Below are 21,335 nucleotides of genomic sequence, written 5' to 3' on the forward strand. Positions count from 1 at the left end.
AAGGCTTTCTGTAGGCACCCCCAGTTCCTCACAGGGTCTCTCCTGGCCACCTGCAGCTGGCACAGGCAGGTTACTGATGGCTGGTGCATGGAGCAGCCCTCTCCTCCACGCTACGACGAGTGCAGCTTTTCAGGAATGGTGCATTGAGCAAATGTCACTCCACGGCCCCAAAAATCTATCAAAGGAAATGACAGTGGCTGTGAGCATTAATCATCCCCTATCATCAAAATAAAGTTGTTGCAAGGGAGTATTGTCAAAGGATAAATGTCTTAACTTCAGCTCAGTGCTGGTTCCTATAGTGCTGGTGGTTCACCAAGCAGGAGATGGGGGTTATGTGGCCCAGGGGCTCATCTTGTGACATTGTTAATTAACCCTTGCCTCTCCAGGCTAAACACTTGGTCAGTCTGGTTACCAGGAAAAGGCCTGGGACACTGGAGAAGTTGAAGTAGGTGTTTTTTCATCCATGTGCTGAAAAAATTGTGCCTGGCCTGGAGTAAAAGCAGGGGTGTGTGGAGCAGCACTGTGGGGGCACTTCCTACTCACCCTTCTGAGCTCTCACTGCCCACCCTCCCCCCGCCCCAAATAAAAGGGGTAGATTTGTTAAAGCAATGCAAAAAAGGCAATGATTAGAAAAAGGCATGGAGCATCTGCTTTGCAGTGTAAAAATACCTGTTTCTGCTTTACTCCTGCCAAAGGATGGGGCTGGAAAGCAAACCCTGTAACCCTCGTGGTGGTCTGCTCAGGGTGAAGCAGGTACAAAGGCTGATGTGGGCAGACCTCAGGAGTGTGACAGACACGGCATCCATCGGGAGCAGTGGGATGAGGGGTGGGACTGCTGGTGGCGCCGAGCTGATTGACTCCTGGGCTGGGCAAGGCACTGCTGCAATGACACTTCCAGCCGCCGTCTCCTGGGGAAGGTGGTGCTGAGCAGTGAATCGCAAAGTCTGGTGTGCGGCCCCGGGGGGATGGAGAGCTGCTGGAAATCTCTTGGTGTTTAAAATCTGGGTGTTCATGTCAGTCTCTTGTGTTTTCTGGCACCACTGAACTTCCACACTGCCCGGGTTTGAGCCTTGGTCCGTAGGGGCTGCAGGGACGTGGCCCGTGCTGGGGACAGGCTGTGCTTTGGCAGGAGAGCAGGACACTGAGGGGGGATGGAGAGCAGCTCTGCCTCTGCCCAGCCCTCCTGGCAGGCAGTGGGGCTGGAAGTGAGGGGTGCACACGGGCTGGATGGGGATTCACACCTCGCTGAGCCCCTCTGGTGTTGCTCACCTGTCCTGGCTCCTTTTTTACATCGTCCGTGGAAATGCTGAAGGCTGGCCTCAGGAATAATGGAACTGCTTCTGGAGAACATCTGCCACAGAGGAGTAAGGGGAAAACTCCAAAAAGTCAACACGTTTCACTGTCCCAGTTCACAAAGGAGCAGAAATCAGGCTGTGGGCTTTGTGTAACTGCTTCATGTATAAAATAAATAGGGGAGATAAATCTATGGGATGAGATTTTTAAAGCTTCGTTAGAAAATATAGTCATTTAGGTTGGAAAGTACCCTAAAAGACAAAGTCCAGCCATAATACTTCCAAGCAAAGTGAACATCATGGCTCCATCCAAGTTCAGAGAACTTTGTCTCATGGTTTTCTGTGTGGGTCAGTTTGTTAATCTTGAGCTTCACTAATGGCCTTGATGATCTTGGAGGTATTTTCCAATATAAATGATTCTATGATTCTCCAGCAGTTTTGCAGGAAAGTCCTCTTCTATATTAAAATCCTTTCCAGTTGTGAACTAGCTTGTAGGTTCTCTAATACCACATTGGTTTTCAGAAAAAGCCCCAAACTTTCTGCATGGCTTTTCTCCCTCTCTGTCAATAAGGAGTGGATGATTTGTGTTATGATTTTTTGTCCATTCCAGGCCCAGTCTTAACAAAACAGCCATAAAACAGCATCAGCTTGTACAGCCCTTAGGACAGCACACTCTTTTGCACTGGAACTCTTATTTGGAGGGGTGAACAGAATAACACACTTCGTTTTAATGAGACTGGCTTGAGATTTAAGTGTGTGTCACTTATTGATCTTGCTTTTTCTCCCTATTTATTTTGAAATGCTGTTGTCTTTATTTTCAGCAGGTGAAATCTGAAGTGTTGTTGCAAATGCTGGCTTACTTCTGTGGTTTAGATTGCAAGCAGCTCCTCGGAGCCGGGGCTGGTGGGGTCCTTGGAGGTGCTGAATTACAGGTAACCTGTCCTGCACACAGCCAGACCTGGGGATCAGATGGGAAATAATCTCCTGAGCTGGTCAGGTTTTCTGTGACCGTCTGAGGGCCCCTGATCTGTCCTCAGAATGATATCCAGAGAGCTGGCAGCTGCATTCAGGGGGTAAACCTGGAAGTGAAGTGACATGCCCAGGGTTATCTGAGGTGGCAGTACCAGAGCCTTGCTGGGACCAGGTCCTTCAACACCTGCTTCTGCACCACCCACAAGACTTCCTTGCTTTCTTTGTCCTTAGTCTTGCAGTGCAAGGAAATTTTCGTTTAATTTTAAATGTTCTCCTAAATCTTGGTGACGGCAGATTGACGTAAGCGTGTGCTGGATCAGGGCCTGCTCTCTTATGCATATGGATGCAGACACAGCTGTAAGCATCCTCCATCTCGAGGCTTCTGCAGGGAAGGCAGAGATCTTCCCTCCCTGCCCATGGGTGTGTCCCCTCTCTCCTTGCAGCACGGCTGAGTGGTGCCCTGGCCTCCAGCCTGAGGACATGGGATGAATTTGGGTAGAATCACTGGTTGCTTGGCTCAGTCACTGTCCATCAGGGTTCGTGGTGACGCCTGTGTGTGTGTGCAGCCTCCTGGGACACTTGGGAGCTGGGAGGAAAAGCCTCTGTGTTGTGGTTACATCCTCCTTGGACCACACAAGCTGGGAAGTTCCTTTAAGCCTGAAGCTCTTGAAGGTTTTGGGTGGTGTGTCAGCACACCAGCGGCAGCATTACATGTTGGCTGTGTCTTGTCTGCCAGCTTGCCCAGGGTTCTGCTTTTGCTCGTGTCACCAGCAGCCAAAATGCAGCTGCTGCCTTGGGGTGGGAGCAGCAGCTCCTGGAAAGGGTAGCACAAACAGGCTGGGTCAGATGGCAGGGCAGGTTGTGTTCATCCCAGCTGGTCAAACACAGGCTGCAGAGTCCAGGCTCTGCATCTCTCTTCATGTGTGACATCCCCTCAGTCATGCCATAGCCCATGTGCTTGCTCAAGAGAGCACAAACTGCTTCCTCATCCCTCTGCAATATCTGCGACATCCCAGGCATCTCCATCCATTTACCAGCAAGGATTGTGCCCATGAAGCTCCTCAATCAGCCTGATGAAACTGCAGGGAGGGAATATTAGAAGAGAAAAAAGGTGGTGGAGAGAGCAAATCAGCCCAAGTCTGTTTATGGTGATTCCGTCTTATTTAAACAGGATAGCAAAGTATAAACCATTTAAATATTTCATCTGCAGAAGAGCCCTGAAAGAGTTTGTACTGCATGTGCATGTGTGAGGAGTGAGTGGGGATGGCAGCAGGAGCAGCAGTGAGCACCAGCCCTGCTCAGGCCCATGTGCATGTGGGAGAAGTGGTTGTCTTGGTTCAAGTGTTTTATTTAAAAAGGGAATTCATATTTTATTCTTTTGTTGGTGAAAGTTATCGCTGTCTTAACAGGTTGGCTCTGAGTATCTGGAGACAAGGGCCTTATCCTGCTCCTCGGTGCTTTCTGCCTGCTGGGTGCCTGGTGACTCTGGAGGATGCTCAAAATAGCCCCAAATCAGAGCTGTGCCTGCCCAACCTTGTGGAGAGTCACGAGGTCACTGGTGTAACTGGGAGGAGGATTTGTCCTTCTGGCTTTAAAAATAGCTGTATTTTCTTTAATGGCATTTTCCTTGGGGCAGCCAGGAGCTTGCAGGAGTGCACAGCCCAGTTGAGGTGCTGCTGAGCAGGAAGGGCTGCCAGGATGCCCCAGTTAATCCCATTTCTAAACCACATTTGTCTCTAAAAATGATCCAAACTAAGCTGGATTTCTTCTTCCTTCCAAAATTTTTAATGTCACTGGCTTCCTAGAGCCAGGTTGATGATGTTTCCTCTGTGGAAAATGCTTTCTGGTAGAACTAAATAGGATTCTGTAATCTCCAGCAGTTGAAGTGTTTTGTTAGGGTCTAAGGGTGGGGGGTTTTTATCCCAACTCTGTCTGTCCTTACCAAATTTCGGGGTTTTTAGCGATGAGCGATTTGGGGCTTATCTCTGGGGAGTGCTGTGAATGCCAGACCCATGCTTACACAAGGAGAGAAATGCATGAATTTTTCCACATCAGTAGGAGCTGGAGATTTTGCTAAAGGTGTCTCCAGCTGCAAGGAGCGAGATACAGCTCTGCTGGAGAGCTCTGAAGAGGCAGAACTGAGTAGAAAATTTAAATGTGGATTTAATGCTTCAGACAGCCATCTGTAAGAAAAGGTACAAGTGCTGGCTGACTCTTGGCCATGCAACAGGTCACTCGGGCTGGCTGATTGTGAGGCTGCTGAAGCACAGGCGTGGTGTTTAATCTGACTTGGGAGATGTTCATTAGGGAGCCCTGGGCTGTGGCACAGGCCAGTGATGTCCCTACGAGTGCTCTCCATGCACAGGGTCCAGCTGGATCAGCTGCTCGTGTCCCCATTCTCAAGTGGAAAAGCTGCGCTGAAGGTTGTCAGGGCCTGGGATGCAGATGGACAGACTGACCACAGCCAGGGCAGGGTGGTTGGGATGCAGTTGCCTTCCAAATTCCAGCCTGTCCGTGCTGAAGGAAAAGGAAAAGCAGTAGGTAAAATCTGTTTGTTGCCCTGTTAGATGGTGAGGCAATGGCTGAACCTCTTAGATGATACCACACAGCACTTTTGTAGTTAGAGCTGGTTAAACCCCAGCTCTGTATGGACATGAGGGCTGAGAACTGCTCTCCTCCTGCTGCTCATTCCATTTGGGCACAGAGGCTGTGGCATCCTGGTGTCCAGGCAGCTCTGTGCTTCAGAGAGCTGTGCAGAGCAAACTCTGGGAGGGAGCATCACCTCTGCCCTGCTCAGTCTCTCAGTGCTGAGAGCCATCTGTGCTCACCCCAGCACAGCAGTGGTTGTGGTCAAACCTCTGCCGTGCCCCTCAGTGCAGCAGTGCCCTGTCTGTGGGTCCCTGCAGCCCCCTGTGTCCCCAGCCTTGCTGCTGCTGGCTGCTCCCCTGGGCATCTCATCAGCCCTGCCCCTGGTCGTGCCCCCTCCTCACACCCCACCCTGGGGCTTTGTTGCCCAGCACGTAGCTGATGTCAATTTGTAAAACAATACTTCAGCATTACCCAGTGAAAACACAGACGGCATTGTACAGCTGGGAGCAACATTGATTGAAGTGATATTTAATCCAAGGAAAATACATGATACATAGTCTAGGATTCCTCGCTTATCCATCATATAATGCAGTTCATGGGGATTAAATATCCCTCCTGTAAAGTTGGTGGAGATCGGTGCTGTTATTTGTTTTGCAAATGATCCTGACAGTGATGCTGAGAGCTATTGATTACCAATGGTTCTTTAAAAATTACTATTATACTGCAAATTACAAACCTTGGGGGTATCCAGTTATATGATAATGGAAAGGCATTGGTGTGTAATGACACATGCATCATAACAAATTTGCTCTGGCTACATAATGGAGATTGAAAGGGACATGATTTATGACCAACAGGATTAGCTGCCTGCCATGAGACATCTAAGGTAACATGACAACTGCCTAGTTGTTCATTGTGCCAAGAAGTTCTGATGATTTCAACAATTTAGAAATAAATGAAAGGGGGGAAAAAAAAGCAAAATCTCCTCTACCTTTTCATTTAGAATACGTAAACCACTCTTCTAATTATTAAATAGCAAAAATCCCTCTGTCTCTCTCCCAGGAGCCTCCACCAAGCACTGCACAGGTGCAAACCAAAGCTGCCAGTCCCAGTGGAACTCCTGGGTTTGCCTGGAAAGCCTTCAGAGCTTCTGGCCGTGGCTGTGATGGAAGTGCAAACAAGAGCCCTGAATCTGCTGGGAATTTCAATGCATGTGTGCCCTTGAAGCCAGTGGAGGACACTCGTGTTGAGTTGTGTGCTCTCATTCCCGATGATGAATGCCTGATAACACAACTGCTTGTCTTCCAGGCTCTCCTGGTGTTTCCCAGCTCCGTAGCTGAGGACTGAATACTTGATGTGTTGGAGTGGAGCCTGAGGGCTGCTTCAGCCTGTGGTGGCTTTTAGCAGTGTGACACTCTCACTGGGTGCTGTGACCTTGCCCTGCCATCCCGGGATGGCACAGAGGGCAGGTAGGAGGATTTTGCATTCAGGAATGTGTGCGGTGTGAAGGTCAACTCCTGTGGCCATCCTGTGCTCTGGGCATGCTGCAAACACCAAATGCCAGCAGTGCAAACAAACCTTTTCCTCGTCATCCAGCTGATCCACAGTGGAGCCCACAGACAGCAGTGCCTGGGTCTGGGCTTCTGTGTTAACATGCTCAGCTGGGCATGGGGAAATGCATGTCGAGGAGCCAGTGCCAGCAGAAGCACTTATAAAACAAAAGGGAAGGAAAACCAGTTTCCCTTCTTCACCAGCATCTTTTGTCCTGAAGTTGTGTATTGCACTGAGAGTCACCAGGCTGCCAGTGTGGAGAAACACCCAAATCCCCACGGACAGGGGTTCACCTCCACAGACACTGACTTACTTTTGCTCTGTGCTCATTTATTCTATAGTAGGGACTTTTGTCCAGTGATTTCTTTAAAGAATTTTAGCATTTGATTGCATGGCACTTCAGATGGGGGAAGAAAGAGGTGTGTGCTTGTTTAGGTGTTATTATGTACAACAACTGAACCTCCCATGAATCCCACTAGGTCACTTGGAAGTAGGATGGAGGAAGTTTGAAATAATAAATGGTAACTTGGGGCCTACATGCACTAGTGGTTGGTGGGAGGTGAGTGCATCCCTGATCATGAGCAGCACTGTGCTGTCACCCACCTTATCCAGAGGAATTATTCCCTCTGCCTGGAGTGTAAGCAGTGTCCTGGGATGAGGCTGCCAGGCTTCCTCCCAGCGTGAGGAGAAGCAAGGGCTCCTTGAGACCACACCATAGAAGCAGTTTGTGATATAAAAATCAGTGCAGAGTAAAATTCCCCTCCTTGTGGAAGTGCTGGCCCTTGACTTGCAGTAAAGCATTCATTGTGCTGTTTTCTCAGCCCAAGTCCTCTGCAGGTCACCATGTGCTGTGTACCCTGTCTCATGGCCTGTTCCTGTGTGTGCTGTGTTTCGGGGGTAATCAACAGCCGCAGAGATGCTCTTTGTTGTCAGCGAAGGGGCATGTGCAGAGGGGGCTTTGTTTTTCCAATACAAATGAAATCCCAGCATTTTGTCAGTGCTTCAGATAGGAGAGTTTCTGCTTGTGGAGGCAGAGAGATTTCCAGAGGAGCTGCAGTTTCAAGATTGTGGAGGAGGGTGAACCAGGAGGGGAGGTCACAAGGTGGGGCTCAGAAATGCTGGCACAAGGGACCTCTGGGACTCTGCAGCTCAGTTTCTTTTTTGAAGCAGGACTTTTACCACTGGTGATTCAGGTTGGAGCTGACTTTGCCTAGACAAGTCTTAGAACTCCTCCCAGGGTGGATATAGGTGGTGGGTTGACTGCTCAAGTTCCTGCCTTCCAGCCGGAGCAGAGCAGAGGTATGTGTGGGTACAGGTCATGGGTTTCATCCTGCGATTGTGCAGACCTCATGTGAGATCCTTTGGCAGTTCAGAAAGACAGGGGAGGACCTGAGCTGGAGAAGTTGTAGAGGGTGGAGGAAAAGGCTGGGTTTGGCTGTTTGTTCATCTTCTTTATCACTCCCAGCTGAAGCTGGGTCAGGGTACAGAACTGGACAGGACATGCCCTTACCCAGAGCACGCCTGACCTCTGCACAGATATGCACAGACATGAATATGCTTGGGAATGATGTTTTTCCCACCATTACCTTTGTAGATGACCTGACCTGATGTCTCTGATCCAGGCCCTCCCAGGTGAGAGAGCTCTCTTGCAGGAACTCTTTGACTAGCAAACACTTCACAGTGGCTCAGGGGAGGCTGGAGTGGGAGGAAGAGAGCCCTTGTTCCTCTCAGCTGCTCTGGGCTGGGTGGACCTAAAAGTAGCAGGTATGAATGCAACTGTCATTACCTTAATGCTTTGTATCACAGCTGGAGTGGGGCATTGTCACATGTAAAGATTCTGGGAGGTCTTTTGATCCGGCATTGTATCACATTTTATGACAAAAATCAGTGTAAAATGGTCGTGGTTGGAGCTGTGTCCCTCAGCCCATTATGGCACATCAGTGATAAATCAGTGTGCACAGCAGCCAAGCCAGGCATAACTCAGGAGGGACCTCGGGGTGACACAGGGGACAGAGGGGCCACACGGCTGTCGCTGCACTGTGGGAATCAAGCTGGTTTGGGTGCAGGTGGGGAGTCCTCCCTGTCCCCAGAACCCTCTGGGCAGAACCTGCTGTCCTCAGACCAGCATCCCCGGGGTTGTGTTGTGTGAGACACACACTGAGGCAGGATTTGCTTTTCCTTAGAAGAGTTCATCTGGAAAATGTGGGTGGAGAAGCATTTCTAGGTCCCCACCCTGTGCCATTGCCTGTCCTTATCTGTGTGTCAAGCAGCCCCTTCCTGCTCTGACAGCACCTCCCTTGCTGGGACAGAGTGGGGCAAAGGGGCCTCAGGGACTATGTGGCCATGGTTTAGGGAAGTTTGTGAGGGATTTGATCACAGCTTAGAAAAACTTCCTACCTCTCCCGTGTGCTAGTGATGACCTCCCATTTATTTCTCTGCCATTGTAATGGAGGTCCAAGTGCTACACAAGTGCAGAGATCCTGACACTGGAGCAACCAGCATGCACCATTTCTCTGGAAAAAAGGATCCATCCAAATGGTTCCTTTATGTCATGCTCTAATTTTGCTGCTGTTGGTTTATTTTTGTTTTTTTGGCTTCTTTTATTCACGGTATTCTTAAAACTTCCCTTTCAGGGCTTAACAGCTTAACCATTTCAAAATCATGCCAAGCGGAAATGTAGCATACGATTTTCTCACTAAACATTGTGCTGATCGCTCAAATGTATTCTGGATTTGTGGAAAAGCTGCAAAAAAAGGGGATGAAAGAGAGTGAGAATTAGTGCTCAAATGAAGAGCCAGGTCTTTGCATAATTGGGAAAGGTCTGTGGAAGCAAACAGAGTGCTCTTTGTCACCTTCTTGCTCTGCAGCATCCCACACTGGCGTGGCTCACAGTGGGACTGGTGGGCAGGCAGGTGGTGAAGCACAGGTCTCAGTCCTGAGGCTGCTGCAGTCTTTAAATGTGGATCTTAGTCCTGGGTGTTGGTCCCTGATATTTGAATTATGCCCTGGGCTCTGCTACCAGATTCCTCTATGGGTTTCAGCAGCTCCTTCAGTCTCTTGGGCCTCCCTCTCTTCTTCACAGGAAAGGGATTATAGTGCCAAAAATAGCCTATTTTCCTAGGTGGGCCTCTTTGTGACTCTCTTCTGTGAAATACGTCTTTCTCCCTGTTCCTCCGAGTGAAATACAAAGGAGATGTGATTCACCACCAGTGCTGATGTGCCAAGGCAGCAGGAAAGCTTCTGGTGTGCAAAGGATGCTTTGTACCTGCACATGTGCCCTTCTGACACACGGATTCCTTGCTGGGGCTGGTGGCTTCCTGCTCTGCCTGTCCTACTGAGTAGCTGGAGGATCCGGGGCAGAAGTGGCCCTGCTCCTGGTGCTGATGGAGCACCTCTGATGGGACCAAATGCCACTTTTGGGAGGTGGGGTGGGTGTTATGTGATCATAAGGACAGTCCTGTCCCGTGAGAACTGATTTGGGATGGGTCTGTTGTGACTTTTTTTGGCACTTGCTCCTACAAGGAGCTGCGTATTCCCAAGGAGGAGGAGGGCAAGGAACACATTTGGGAAATGCAGACTTTCTCCTGGAACTAAAATGGGTTTAGCATCTAATGACTGCTGCAACTGCTCCTGAGCAAACCTGGGCTCCTGGGATGATCACAGGGGTGCAGACTGGCACAAGAGAAGTCAGATTAGTGTTGCAGAGCTGGGAGGCTTGTTTTACTCCTGACTTTCAAAGATGAGGATAACAGAGTGACTTTTTTGCCATTTCTGGCTTTTTATGGTTGCTCACATTAGAAGATCTTTGAGGGCCCTCACTACTTGCAGAAAATGCCTGTGGGACCTTCAGCTGCAGAGCTGGGCTGCAGATCACAGCTTACAGATGCTCTGAGCTGGAATTTGCTCTTTCGTTACAGCTCTCAGGCTTGTGAGGTGAAGTGAGGGACAGCCGATGATTATTAGTAGCTTTTAAATTAATATTGCTCTTTAGAACATTTAATCTTTCATTAACAGTGAATACAATACACGCTGGGGTGGATGTAGCCTGAGAAATGGTCAGGTTCCTGCAGAGCTACAGCTCAGGCTGCTGTGAGTTCTGTGAGCCAGGGATTCTCCCATTCAGCAGAGGATGTGGGGAAGGGCTCAGTTTGATTTCCAGAAGTCTCATCTGTGTCAATCCTGGACAGGGGACAGGCAAGACCCTGTGCCCTGCCAGTGCCATGTGTCTCTGAAGCAGTTCCACATCCCTGCTTGCATCCCAGACCAAGAGCTGAACGCGGCCCCTGATTTATTTATAATATTCCTGGGAGAAGAGGGAGCACGTGGAGGTCTCTGGGCTGCAAGCAGAGGTGAAGAGCATGGCCTAGGCACAAATCACACTGAGGGTGCAGACTGTGGACATGAAGTGAGGAGGCTGAGTGAGCAAACGTGCCGTTTGAAAAACGTCAGGATGCAGGAGAAGGGAGCAGAGGGATTCCTCAATTTGTCTCCTTGCCTCTCCCAAGTAAATCCTTTCTGGCTGATGTGGTTGGCACGTGCAGAGCATTTGGCTTGGTGCTTCAGCAGATGGATGGTCTCCAGTTGGGGTGATAGCTCAGAGCTGGGAGCGGGGAAGCATTAGGGAGCCCAGGGGGCAAAATGTCTTGCCATGATCTTCAAAGAATGGGAAGGAAGAGCATTTTTTTCAGTTATTGTTCATATTACAGGAAATTTCCCCACTCTCTTTTCAGTTAATAACCACTGGGGCAAGAGACTTTCTTAGCTCATAGGGGAGCAAATCTGAATAAACCAGTAACAGTCATGTTGTTGGAGAGTGGCTCCACTTGAGTTGTTTTTCCACTGTTTGGATAAATAAGACAAGAAGAAGAGCTGCTGAGATATTTGGCAGAGAAATGAATCCCCCAGGAGATCGGGGCAATGTTGTTTATTTGTGGGAGCTGCCTTTGCATGAGGGGTCAGTCCTGCAGTTCTGTAGAGAGAAGGGAAACAAGCGTCCTCTGTTTTAGCACCGGATTCACTGCAAGGAGGTATGCCAGGGATCATTAGTGCCACAGCCACCATGATCTTTTGCTCAGATTAGTTTTCTCTTTTTAAAGGAAAAAAAAAATAATGGCAGGTTCCTGTTAGATCAGATATGGACAAAGTAATAGTGGTATCAGAGAGATTGAGGTCTGCAAGATTAAAATGTGAAAGGGAGGAGAAATGATAGCTTTGGCCCTGCTTGCTGTTACAGCAGCCGTGTGAATAAATGACTCTATGCAGATAAGCAGGGCAAAAATAAAAGGGATACTTAGGACGAGATGGCAAAAAAAAAAAAAGGGAACTAATCAGCAGATTCAACCACTGTAATAATGCAGTAAACATGGAAAATTACATTATATTAACTCCTCTGCTTCCCCTTGTGTACATTAGCCACAAAGTCATGGATAGGTGATTCCCTGTGAAGGTGGAGTGCTGCAGAATCCAGAGCTCCCTGCTCCTGGGGCAAGGCCTGAGTGGTGCTGAAGGGGAAAGTTGACTTTTGAACTGCCTGAGGAAGCAGTGGCTGGAGCAGAGCTGCGGAAAAGCTCGCAGCTCACCGAGTTAAAAATCTGCTCCCAGGAAAAGGACGGCCGGTCTGCTTGTCCTCAGTGCTCAGGCAGCAGTAGTGTTCGTGCTGAACCACAGCTTAATTGCAGTCCTGGGATGTTCCCCTGATGCGGGAGAAATTGGTCTGCTGCAGCTTTTTATTATATATATATATATATCTATATATATCTTTTTTAACTAGTGAACTGATTTCCATTCTGTTCAATTTCTCACAAAGAATGACAAGTAGCCACTGCAGCTTTTCCCTGAGTTCAAGCAAAACCAGCATGTAACATTATTTGCAAATTAGCTTCATCCCTCTGGCTCCCAGTTAAAGCAGGAACTGCTTGGTCCAGAGTTGCTCCCAAAATATCCATTTAAACCATGTAATGATTCTGACTCTCTCATGCATAGTAGATGAAAGACGATCCACGATTTATTTTTAAAGCTTTGAACCCCAAACATGGTCAATCATAGAAAAAAAGATTAAAAAAGGAGGAAGTCATGATAATGCAAAGCTGTGAGAAAAGCAGCCCTACACTTCACAGTAAAATCCGTTTTCTTTGCACTTTTTTATTAACAGCTTCAACTATGATCAGTGCATAAATCTACCTGCAACACAGGATGTTGGAAAATTACCGAGAGACAGCAACGTCCTCCCTGCTGCTTGGTGAGAAAAAAAGGATGCACCTTCAGGTATGGGCTGGAAAATTGTTTCATCCTCTGTTCTCTATTTGTGTTGCACTGAGCTTGCTCCTTGCATTGATTAGAGGGGGGAAATAAGGTGTTTGCAAGAGGGAAACTTCAGAAGGGATTCTTTAAACTTGTCTCGAGCCACAGATAAGTGTCAGCCTGGGACCTGCTGTGGCCCCAAGCAGTGCAAGGCTCTTTGGGCTGTCCTGGGGGTTAATGGTGCATTTTGTCTTGTGTTTGCTGTTCTTTCGCTGCTGGAGGTTTTTGATCCTGCTCCTCTTGGTGAGCACCAGATCAGCTCCGCTCTCGGTGCTCCTGCAGCATCGGGAAGCAGAGCACGGGCCCTGCCATTCCCTGCTCCCTGTTCAGGGAGCATCAGCTCCCCTCTGGGTGCTCCTGCAGCCTTGGGAAGCTGAGCACATTCCCTGCCATCCCCTGCTCCTGGATCACGTCGAACCGCGCATACGAAATCGCCACTTGCCCGGCCCTTGGAAGGGATCACACGAAGGGCTGAGCAGGATGAAGCTGCGTTGGCTGCTGCTGCTGAGCAGCCTTTTTAGAGCAGGAGCAGAGCTAAGCACTCCTCCTGGGTTTTCTTAATCCAGCCTCAATCCATGCACTTCAAACAGGAGCCTTGTTTTAGGGCTGTGCAGAGTCTCCCGGCAAGCTGCTCTCGTGCCTGGAAGGGGCACCAGAAGCCAAAAAGCCGGTTTTACTCTCTTTTGAAGAGGATGGAAATTGCTCCCCCTGAGCAGGGGAGTACAGAGGGGAGTCGTGCTTCCCAGGACAAGAAAAGGGAGGGTGTTGGTGACTTCCTGAACGTGGATTTTTCTGACAGTTGTCTGATGCTTTGGGCTCAACATGGACAAGCCACTGTCCCTGAAATCCAGCATAGCAACTGGATTATAGCTGTCACATCCATCTCCCTAGGGAGAAAAAAGGGGTTTCCAGCCACAGAGGCCAGTTTTAAACATGCCAGCCTTCTCCAGCACACTTTCCTAAATATGTGTTTTGTAGCAAACGAGGACCTAAGGGCTACTTTAATCTTGGCAGCTGGTCAGCACTGCCATGTTGCAGGTTGGGGTTTCTCATTTATCTGAGTGGGTTGGTTGCTTGTTTTGCCACCTGTGCAAGTGGTTTGGGGAAGTAATGGGCATTAGCTCATCTGTCATCTCAGTGTTTATAGATGCCTGCCCAGTGGGAGCCGTTGCTTCTAGTAAAGCTCTTTCTCTTCATGGTGTCCATCACTCCTGTTTGCATTTCCCTTACTGCCATGTTTACTCCCTGCAGGGACCACGGGGGACTTGAAGTGGACAAATTGCTGTTGCTGGGGCTGGCTTTCACCTAGGGCCTCTTGGGAGGTGGCAGTATTGTGAGCATTGGGGTCCCCAGCATGTGACATGCCCGTGGCGGGACCTGATGTCCTGACATTTCTGTTGGAGTGTGTCTGTGCTGGTGGGTCCATGGGGGTGGAGAGAGATGTGTCAGAAAGGAGCTGCAGATTTCGAGACTTGAGTACATCTTTGTTTTACTGATGGTTTCATGGATGTCTTGGCCAGCACCAAGGCTTCCTCATCTCTGGGAAATACCGGCACTCTTAGAGTGGGAGCTTAGATTGAGTGGTGACTGCTGAGGGCTCTTGGAATGTTGCTCCAAGCTGGATCTGGATTAGTTAAACAGGTAGTTCTGTATGTATTTTCCAAAGATGAGGAGACAAGAAAGGGGATAGGTGTTAGAAGGGGATGAGAGCTGCCCTCCTGGTGCAGGGTGACCACTGTGCTGAGTTTTCAGCTGGATTTCCAGCTTTCTGCCACTTCTGCCTTGGCTGTGGTGCTCCGTCAGTACATGGTACCGCACTGATCTTTCCCCAGTTCTTCCTTTAGCCTCCCCTGTGTGCCCACAATGCACAAAGGCCTGACACCATGTGCCAGGAGACACCATGAAGGTTGGGTTTGCTCCCTGCAATCCTCTGTTCCCACCCTGCATTTCTTGGGAGAACTCTGGCATGCTGTCAGGCCGTGAGGGAGATGTTTCCCATCCCTTCCCACATCCATACATGCCTTCCTCCCTGCAGGGAAACCCACGTTGGCACAGGACAATGTTGGATGATGCTGCACATTCAATATAAGGATGCTCCTCTAAAGCAGGATGGAGGCTGAGAGTAACGCCTTTTAATGTTCCTTCTCATAATTATCCTCTTAATTACTCAATGAAATGCCCAATAAAACAAATCACTATAATTTCTATTTTATTCCCTGCCTTTTGCGGGTTATTTAAGAGCTCAGGATACATTAAGGAGGCGCTTTGTCACGAGGGAATGCTTCCCAATAGATGATACTTGCAAAATGGTTTTATGTCCCTATCCTGTGTGTTTCATCCTCATTTTCCATGCCAGTTTGCTAATTACCAGAGGCACTGGTGGCTGGGAAGCACTGCCTCCCTTGCTGCCCATCTCTGCTGCGATGAAGTCACAGCTCTGAGTTTGTGACATCCCCATGGCAACAGCCCGTGATGTCACTAGCGGGGATTACAACTTTGCAAAGCATCCAGGCACAGGCAGCCGGGCTGGAACTCTTGGGCTCTCACACGTCTTTAAATAGCAAGGAACTAAAACGCAGGGAAGTCTTTAAGAAGGCTTTGGATTTCCCTTTTTTTACCCTGAAGGAGGGGAGGCTGTTGACTGCAGGGCTGTCAACAGCAGTCCCATCCTCTTGTCCTGCAGCAAGCCCAGCTCCCTCCTGCAAAATTGGGGTTTTCTTGGGGGGGCTGAGTCCTTCAGTGACCCTGGTGCAGGATTCTGTGGCCAAGAGTTGATGTGTTGGGCATCTCTCCAGTGTCCCTGAGGGCTGCAGATGTCCCCAACCCCATGCAGCTCCTTTTTGCTCTGTATTTCTTGCTGATAAAGTGAACATAAAGCAAACCTGGGGACCATAGATCCCCACAGCACCCCCCTGCCCATGCTTCACTCCATCTAAGCTGCTGGCTCCACTGGCTTTCTTCCGTGGTTTTTGGCTAATACTCATAGTGTTTGCATAATAAGACATTGTTCATGCACAGGCAGTGAGGAAGATTCATATCTCTAGCAACAGGAAAACCATGAAATAACCACACTTTATTTTGCACCTGGGAAGGAAATTCACCTCCCATGGCCAGTACCACAAACTGTGCAGGGTGTTTAAACACACAGCCCCAAAACTTACACAGAGCCGCCACCTGACTGATATTTATGTACCCTGTTTAATCAGCAGAAGCAAATCAAGCAGATGGAAGAGTCAATCTCTTTATTTTAGTTTTTCCAAGGTAGGGATGAAAATGATATTTGAAAGGCCAGTGTGTCTCAGCTGAGCGGTGGTGGGGAAAAGGCGGTGCCGCGGAACATACTGTCCTATCTCCTGCTTCCTCAGATCATAACTTCTAAGCTGCATTCAATAGGAATAAATGTTCAGTAGTTCCGGTGGTGGCCTTTGGAAATGGAGCTAATGGAACAAGACAAAAAAATAGTTACAACATTTTGACAAGCGCCTGAATGTTTAATGCTATGCGCGGCGGCAGCCCGACTGTGGGGAGGTGGTGGGTGCACCTGCAGGGAGCTGTGCCCCTCGTTAGCACGACAACGAGTCCTCCCACAGACACAGGAAATTAAGCAAATGCTGTCTGAGCCGTGCGGTAGTAAACAGGCCAAGGGCAGCCGTGGCTTTGGCAGCCCCACGCCGTGCAGCAGGTGAAGGGCTCGGTGGCCTCATGCTGGGGATCCCCGGAGGCAGAGGAGGGTGGCCAGTTCTTGGAGAAAACCGGTGGAGGAGAATGCATAACATTACCCTGAGCTGAGACAGGGGAGATGAAGAGGCTGCAGTGATTAAATTGGATCTACTGAAATCCTTCCAAAGCAGGCTTAGGAATTAAGAGCCATCAATGTCACATTGAGGGTCACTCGCTGCAGGACATCTCCGGCCGGTGCCCGGCCTCCCCCCGTGCCTCTGTTTAGCCCCAGCTGAGCCTGAGGAAACTCATCCTTTGTTTCAGAGCCCAGTTGGACATTCCCCTCTGCCACAGAGCAGTGAATCTCAGCGAGGAGGGCCTCTAAGAAGCCAGTTTGTCTGGAGAGGATGGATTAGATTGTGTATGGCCAGATTTGCTTTGAATTCGGGTGTCATCAGTGATTTAACAATGGGGGAAGGTGGTGGGGACAGAAGGCATTGAACGGGCTGGGCTGGCATTGTCTCCATGCAGAGATCTGCTGGCTGGTCCCCTGGCAGCAGCGGTGATGGAGACCAAGCTCAGGAGGTGTCAGCTGGTGTCCCCTGTGCATCAGGGACAGCGTGGTTTGCTCACTGAGACGATTCTTACCATGCTCTTGGGACTCAGCTGAAGCCACCGTGCTGTGCTGCAGGCTGGTCATGCCTGCCTGCCCCTGGGGCTGCATCCAGCTCACCACAGTCTCCTCCAGAGGAGTCACAGCTCAGAGCAGTGCTCCAGCAGCACAGCTGTGCCATGGCAGCCTGCACACACCAGCAGCACCCCAATGTCAGATAATACCACCCCAATGCCAGCACTGGAATATTGGTGGGACCAGCCGGAGCCAGGATGGAGCCCACCCATGAAACTCACAGGCATTCCTTACCTGGGAGTGAGCTTCCAGTGTGGCTCAGATGCTTTGGTCATGCTGACTTGCACTAGACCAGGTCCCCAGTTCATCTGCTGCCACCGGTGCCACGTTTACACACCATCAGTTCTGTGAAGCAGGGCCACCTCTCCCTGCCACATACAGGCACTGAGCAGAGTCCCAGAGGGGCTGTCCTGAGTGACAAACCTCTGTCTGATCTGGGACTCCCACTGAAGGGGTTTTTTATGCCCCTCCTCCGCCTTTCTCCTTATTTTCCACAGCTGGAACGACGGGTCACAGCAGGGAGATTTTCACACATCATTAGAGCCAAGTGTCCAATTCCACACAGCCGTCAACTCCAATCAGAGCGATTTAAAAGGCAGCGCTTCCTTTAATCATCCGGGGACGCTCAGATCTGTTGGTGTGAGCTGAGTGCTCCCATAAGCAGGGGAGAAGCAGAGGGATGGAGCAACGGGGAAATGATGCTGAGATGGGACTCGTGGTGTTCAAAAGCAGCGGCTCCTCACACGTAGATCAGCCCCAGGGCAGAGCTGGAGGGTGAGGTCCTTCCTCCCTGTCTGTCTCTTCTGGTTTTCCTCCATGGTGGTTGAGGTGGCCATGGATCCATGAGTACATGAGCAGGGCCCACGGAAGGGCTGCTGTCTGCAGCTGAGACCTGTGCCAGGGGTGATGTATCACAAGCTTCCTAAGCAGGAGAGAGCCTCAGCAGCAGCATTTCTGTCTCAGGAGGTGGAAGCATCCTGCTGTGTGAGGCCCTGAGCACTGGAGGTGTCCTGGAGACCTGCGGGCACTGCAGCAACCTGCAGCTCCACAAATCCGCACGGAGCAAAGGAGTCACCCGAAATCTCGGAGCTGTGCTTCACCTCTTGCTGTCCCAGCCAGCATCCCTGACTCTGGGCCACTGTGAAAATGTGTGCTGGGCTCTGTGAAATGGTGCAGCTCCATGTCTGTGCCAGCAGCAGGAGACACACAGGCACCAAGTCCCTCCTTTCCAAACAGCACCTGGAGCAGAGCGCTGCGTGCGCAGCCCTGCCAGGGGCACGCTGCATTCTCCCTGTGTGCAGCCACACGACCTTCTCTTGGCCTTCTCGCAGTGCTGCCACAGCCCCCATGCAATGCAGATTGCACGTGGATATGGGAAGGACAAACACATGAGCAACATCACGGAATTACCCCCACACCTGACTGCTGGAAGATGAATGTCCTTCCCAAACGCTCTGGCATGCGCACAGTCACTTTCCACAGTGTCCCTGTCTCAGAGATTTCTGCGCTCATGATTTGTCCAAGGGCAACTTTGCAAAATGTCAACGTTTTAATCAAAATTCCTAGTGACAGGCTTCAAGTTTTAATTAAAGGAACTTGGGGGTGTATGTTTGTTTGTTTGTTTGTTTCCATGAAATTAGGGTGTTTTTTTTTTTTCCTAAGAAAGCAAATGTTTTTCCAAGGAAAAAATGACAGCCCCTGGTTTTTTGCTACTCTGCCTTGTCTTTCTGGCTAACTTGCTTTCTAAAACAGCCTATGAGCCTCTCCAGCAGGAAGATCAGCAACCTGGTGATCCTGTGTCACAGGTTCCTCTGAGAGAGTAGCACTGCCACGACTGCCCACAACACCACTGGCCAGACCCACATGTGCCAAGACACCTACAGCCCTGAAAACACAACCAACTGATGCTGTAGATAAAATCAGCAACTTGCAGGCAGGGTTCTGCCTTAAAATCTCAGAGATCAGCAGCAGAACAGGCAAAGGCTAAGAGAAATTTTGCCATTAGCTTCTGAAAACCCGAGAATTTCTGCTAAAGAAGCAATCAGGTTGGTGTTTGTTCTGCCCTTGCTGCTGCAAATTGATTGGATTGATAGGAATGCAGGCAGTGGTGTAAGAGTCAGAGCAGCCTTCTGGACTTTGATTTGATCTCTGCCTTTCATGGTCTTCCCTTTTGTACTTGCTCATCGCTTTTAAAGGCAACTCTTTGATGAGAGGTGGCAAAATCTCACTTAGGCAGAGCTTTTTTGGCAACGAACATTTGACTCATGGAGCTGCCCTCATCTGTTGGGTAAACATGAAATGATCGTCTTTGACTGGAACTGATCCTCTAGAGCCTGTCCTTCGTCTGGGGAGAGGTATTTTCACCGATTTTCAATGTGGATTATTTTTGTAACTGACTGTAATAGTTTCTTTGGTGGTATTAGGGCTTATTATGTCAGGATTTAGTTTGGCGTGAGGTGATTCGACATGCTGTAGTCCTGTAATTTCCCTTTGCCCACTGAAATCCAGGGGCCCGTCTCCTGCTCCCACCACAGACACAACGGGGGCAGCTCTTTGCAGCTGGACCTGCCTCCCAAGGTCAGCTTTCCCTCAGCTGCTTCACAAACGCTGAAGGAGCAAGTTTAAGAGAACAAATTCCCTGTGAAGGACAGGTAAAAACTCACCTAGGTGAAACATCTATATGGAAAAGCCTCCTAGAAAGAGGAGGAGAGGGCAGCAGGGGAGGGATTGCTTTAGAGGAGCAGTGCAGGCACTGGGAGCTCCCTGGCATTAGCAGAGGGGTTAGCAACAGAAAACACAATTGAGGATTAAACGTGGATTACGCTGCAGCGATCCTGAAACATCGGCAGGGCTGAGGCAACTAACAAAGGACTTCATTTCCTTAGGAGAAGAACTGCTGGGCCCAAAGCAGTCGTAGATAAAACTCTTCAGGAGCTGCTCGTGATGAAGTGGTGAGGCGCTGAGCCAAGGCAGCATGTTTTGGTATCTGGTACCTCCTGGAGAACACGGCAGTGCAAACTGGTGGATCTGCTCCTCAAAACCCCATGCAATATGGGATTTTGGACATCCCTTCACCATCAAACACTGCCCAGGCTCCACCAAATATCAGAAGAAAAGGTTCTCATAAACCCCTTCAGTGCTGTTCAGTAGAAATGAGTAGGTAAGACTGGCTGCTGTTCTCCCTCTGTCAGCATCATTGAAACCCTTCAGGACCTTGGGTTTATGGTGCACCTCTCTTGCTAGGATTGGGAGAGGATTGGCCTCAGTATTTTTGGGCTCCCCTCTGACAAAACAAAGGCTGTGTGTAGGAACTCCTCTGGGCTGTGCAGTCAGCCAGGCTTGAGGCTTCCTTGGTTTGGCGATCCCAGCTGAGCCATCAGCTTGGTGGAACCCTGAGATGTGGAGATGGATGATTGGGATGGATGGACTAGGTCATGTTGAGGTGGCAGAGGACAGGAAATTGGGACTTCACTTGCCTGCAAACCCTGCCGTGCTCAGCAAATGACACTGGGCAACACTGACCTCCTCAAGCTGGAGTTTGGATCATGCTCTGCTTGGGCAAAAGGAGGCACTTTCAGCCTGCTGAGCAGACCCCTCAGGCTCCCTCCACAGCCCAGCAGGGCTGTGTGCAGGAAGGGGATGCACCCTCTGCTCCAGAACACAATGAACAAGGCAGTGCTTACACCTTGTCTCCAGCAGCAGGGCATTTGTAGGTCCCCTGGCATGACCTCGGGGCTGGGAGGAGCAGAGGGCTGTCTGTCTGTCCATCCTCTCCCACCACACGAGCAGGACTTAGCCACAGCTCCTTTTGGCAGCCCGATTCCCTGCTCCAGCAAGTGCTGGGCTAATGGGGAGGCGGCCGCAAGAGGAACACTCTGTTCAGCAGCTGCACATTCCATTAATTTAATGAGGATTTTTTTTTTTTTTTTTTTTTTTTACGAGGCAGATGGCAAAATAGCTATTTTCTGTTGTCTAATAAATACCATCAGCAAGGCAGAAAATGTGCAATCTCGCCAAGTCCTCTTCGATTCCTCGCCCTCCTGTCCCGATGCGTTTCCCCGTTCTCTGCTGGCAGCTGCTGGGGCTGGGAGGTGGGATGGGAGGGAGAGGTGGGACACCAAAGGCAAGTCCAAAATTGCTGGTGGGACCTGCACATTGAGACAGCAGCTTCCCCTGATTGGGCAGAGCCTCGGTGTCCTGCTGGGAGAGCTGTGCTCTGGCAGCCTCCGCCGATCCAATTCTCACTTCATCTGATTGCAGTAATAACAACTCACACAAATTTC

At 49.8% G+C, this 21,335-nt stretch overlaps 1 protein-coding gene across 2 annotated transcripts in view; it reads left to right on the plus strand.

The window, feature by feature from the left end:
- Window positions 1-21,335, plus strand: part of ELFN1 (extracellular leucine rich repeat and fibronectin type III domain containing 1) — a 101,818-nt gene that overhangs the window by 9,618 nt on the left and 70,865 nt on the right. For both annotated transcript variants that reach the window (XM_066329739.1, XM_066329738.1), the window contains exon 2: window positions 12,556-12,668. The gene's annotated coding sequence lies outside the window, so the exon portion shown is untranslated. The remainder of the gene's footprint in view (window positions 1-12,555; window positions 12,669-21,335) is intronic.

Source organism: Sylvia atricapilla, chromosome 15, assembly GCF_009819655.1.
Source record: "Sylvia atricapilla isolate bSylAtr1 chromosome 15, bSylAtr1.pri, whole genome shotgun sequence".
Classification (NCBI taxonomy): Eukaryota; Metazoa; Chordata; class Aves; order Passeriformes; family Sylviidae; genus Sylvia; species Sylvia atricapilla.